General features: G+C 38.2%; 1 pseudogene; it reads left to right on the top strand.

The window, feature by feature from the left end:
- The first annotated feature begins 988 nt into the window (after positions 1-988).
- On the top strand, positions 989-1,754 carry LOC108530427 (enolase-phosphatase E1 pseudogene; annotated as a pseudogene).
- Positions 1,755-3,912: the final 2,158 nt, after the last annotated feature.

The raw sequence follows: 3,912 nt of genomic DNA, 5'->3' as shown, positions 1-3,912 counted from the left end.
TTTCTGTCCATTCTCTCTCCTACTGTAGGGCACCACTTACTCACCAGAAAAATTTGGAAGCCTTAACTGGACGCCTTCTATCTAGATTCTCCAGAACCTCCTTTGCTCTGTGATTCCAGATTTGACTTTGCTGATAAGAAGAACTCAGATGAGATTTTGAAAGGCAGGACTTGGGAGATCAAGGCAGGCACACAGCTAACCAGAAGGAAGTTATTCAGCTAACCAAAATAGTCAGTTGGGGGCTCTCCCTGAAAATCAAGAATTGCATCTGTTTCCTAATACATTTTATAACAACTCACTACAGAGTTTCAGGCTTTTTTTCCTAACATTTCGGATATACCCTTCCTGAGTTCTCTCCCAGGTAATCCCTAATTTCTATATTAAACTTTATTATTTCTGCATTGCTTTAAATGACTGTTTTCCTGTTCTAACAAGGACTGGAACAGGTAGAGATCTAGTTAGATATAGGTAGAGAGATTCTAGGCTGGTTGACTATAAAGTACTTTCAATGGTCAAAAATTAGGGTGGGTTTGTTAGAGAGAGAATGAGAGAAAGAGAGAGAGAATGAGAATCAATCAGAGAAGTGATTGAGCTCCCTTTGAAATAATACAGCAAACCCCAGGGTCCTACATTAGAGAACATATTTCCCTATAAAATGTTTGAGTTTTTTTTCTTTTACTATGAAAGATATAAGTGATACAATTGATGAAATGTGAATAATATCTATAAGATTAAATACTGCACTCAAGTTAATTTCTTGATTATGATTGTACCTTGGTTACGTAAAAGAATATTCTTATTTTTTGGATGAATTCAGGGCTTCTGGGCATCAGCCTTCTCTAGTTCCAGGTGTGCAGATGCAGCCTCTCCCAACATAGGCCAGGCTGCACGCAGTCACTGGCTCCAGGACTGTACAGGGCTGCAGTCCACGCTGCCCTACATCCTCCCTACCTACAGGCAGATTCCCATAGTAGCATCCAGTAGGGAAATGGTCATGCTTTCGGGGCCCACCGAAGTCAGCCTGATCCTGTTAGATATGGAAGGACATTTTATTTCCTTATATTGAAGAAAATGTTAGAGTACCTGCACACACATTAGGAAGAAGAGGAATGCCCGCAGGATATGAATCTCTTGAGGAAACAGGCTGAAGAGGACACTCACCTGGATGGGACTGTTCCTATCCCTGCAGCAGAAAGGTATGTGGCATGGGAATAGAGTGGATGATCTGCAACAGATGATCCAGGCCGTGGTAGATAAGGTGTGCTGGCAGACGTCCCTGGACGGAAAGACCACCGTGTTCAAACAGCTGCAGGGCCACACATGAAGGGCAGCATTCACAGCTCGGCCCATGAAAGCAGAGCTCTTTGCAGATGCGTTTCCAGCAGTCGGCAAGTGGAGAGAGGCTGAAATGAAGGTGTGTATCTATTCCTCGGGGAGTGTAGAGGCACAGAAACTGTTATTCGGGCAGTCTGCGAAGGGAAAGATTCTTGAGCTTGTTGATGGCCCCTTTGATACCAAGATTGGACACAAAGTAGAGAGTCAAAGTTATAGAAGGATTGCAGACAGCATTGGGGGTTCAACCAACAACACTTTGCTTCTGACAGATGTTACTCAAGATACCAGTGCTGCTGAGGAAGCAGATGTGCACTTAGTGGTGGCGGTGAGACCTGGAAACAGAATTAACAGATGATAAGAAGACTTACTATAGTCTCATCACATCCTCCAGCAATCTACACCTGCCTTCCCCAACCTAAAGAAGGGTTTCCAAGGAAGACCACACTGTTGCTCAGAGTCGTCCCTGTTGTGTCCAGTTTTATTCTAATGGTAAAAGTAACTTACTTAGAAAACACACATGTATACACATATGTATGCCAGTATATATATATACACATATATGTATATATATACACACACATATGTATATATACACATATATATGTGTGTGTATATATCTACAGAGAAAATTGCTAAAATACTTATCTGATGTGTGATGTTTATAAAGTCATGTACCAAAATGGAAAGCTACTTTGAGAAATTATTAGGTATCTTTTGAGAAAGAATTATGTATATATACATATATACATATACAATTTTGCTGTCTTTTGGAGCAGAAACAAAAACCTTTATCTTTGATATGTAAGGAGTCAAATATGAAATACAGCTGTTATAATCTTCTAAATCACAGTTAAACAGGGGCGCAGAATTATTATAAGTCTTTGAAATATTTCGTTATTTAAATAACAAAACTTCTGAATAATTTCTTAAAGTAGCTTTCCATTTTGGTACATGAATTTATAAACATTGCACATTAGATAAGTATTTTAGCAATTTCCTCTATTAACTACACTTTGCCCTCAATAAGGTTTAGATTATTATTTCATACAATTTCTACATATAAGCATCTTTAAATAAGTTTTGTTTTCACTGAACTGAGTCTCTTTTTTCACTTATATGCCTCTGGAAGTTAATTTGAGCATACATACATATATATGTATATATATACACACACACATATATATGTATATGTATATATATAAGATTATAACAGCTGTATTTCATATTTGACTCCTTACATATCAAAGACAAAGGTTTTTGTTTCTGCTCCAAAAGAGAGCAAAATTGATGAAGAAAACTCACTTGAGTCTTGATCAATCAAGTGTCTTTTACTTAAGAAGAAACTTGCTAATCAGCATGGCACCCATAGCAAGTAGCTGCCTTACTAGTGAAAAAGGTGCACTGATGTAACAGCTAAAATAACGAGGTGGCTCAGAACGATCCTAATCCTGCTGGTTGTTGTCATTACAGATTTTATCGTTGCCTTTTTAACTGCTTCTGAGCACAGTTTGAGAATATATGTTAATTGTTATTTACTATTTAAAATAGTTTTTACTGAAATCAGTCCATAAGATTAAGACAAGCCCTAATATGTAATATTTTCCTTTCGAATGGAGGTGAGAAATGTAAATTTCATAACACCAGTGTTAATCTTGGTTTAATTCTAATAGGATGCCACGTCAATTGCATGTTGTGATTAATAAAAGCATTTTATTCTTAAAAGAAATAATATTCTTGTTTTCATTTTGTTTTGTTTTTTTGAGACAGAGTCTTGCTCTGTCACCCAGGCTGGAGTGCAGATGTACGATCTTGGCTTACTGCAGCCTCCGCCTCCTGGATTCAAGCGATTCTTCTGCCTTGGTCTCCTGAGTAGTTTGGATTACAGGCACGTGCCACCATGCCCAGCTAATTTTTGTATTTTTAGTAGAGACAGGATTTCACCATGTTGGTCGGGCTGGTCTCAAACTCCTGACCTCAGGTGATCTCCCTGCCTCAGCCTCCCAAAGTGCTGGGATAACAGGCACGAGCCACTGCACCTGGCCTATTCTTGTTTTTTGAACATACATACTGAAGTTCTTAGAGTTTGCGACTTACTCTGAGAGGGTTCAATAAGATTAGATAGAAATAAATAAATAATGAATGAATAAATAAATATAAAGCAAAGATGCTAAAATGTTAACTATTTGGGGGCACTATGGATAAATTATATTCAGACATTTCTTGTACTGTTTTTGTAACTTTTTAATGTCTAATAGTGTTTTAAAATAACATGTTAGAAACGTATATTACAAGACTATGGAGTCAATGTTGTTTTTTTCTTACCTCTCCTGCTAAGCACAACTAAAACCCCTGAACACATACATGAAATAAACACCTTGTCTGAAAGGCAGAGAGAAGAAGGTAGATAGTCTAGGGACCTCAGGATACAAGAGACAACACAGTGGTGAGTTCTCTTTTCATCTCACATAATTCAAACTTTGCAGTGCAGAAGATGGAAACCCAGAAACACCGAATGCGCCCAGACAAATAAATAAATTCCCACCAAAGTCAGCTCTCTAGCCAAAGGGCCAGGACAGG

The sequence above is a fragment of the Rhinopithecus bieti genome, unplaced genomic scaffold (genome assembly GCF_001698545.2).
Source record: "Rhinopithecus bieti isolate Rb0 unplaced genomic scaffold, ASM169854v2 scaffold_5626, whole genome shotgun sequence".
Taxonomy (NCBI): Eukaryota; Metazoa; Chordata; class Mammalia; order Primates; family Cercopithecidae; genus Rhinopithecus; species Rhinopithecus bieti.
This window is presented reverse-complemented; position numbering and strand designations above follow the sequence as displayed.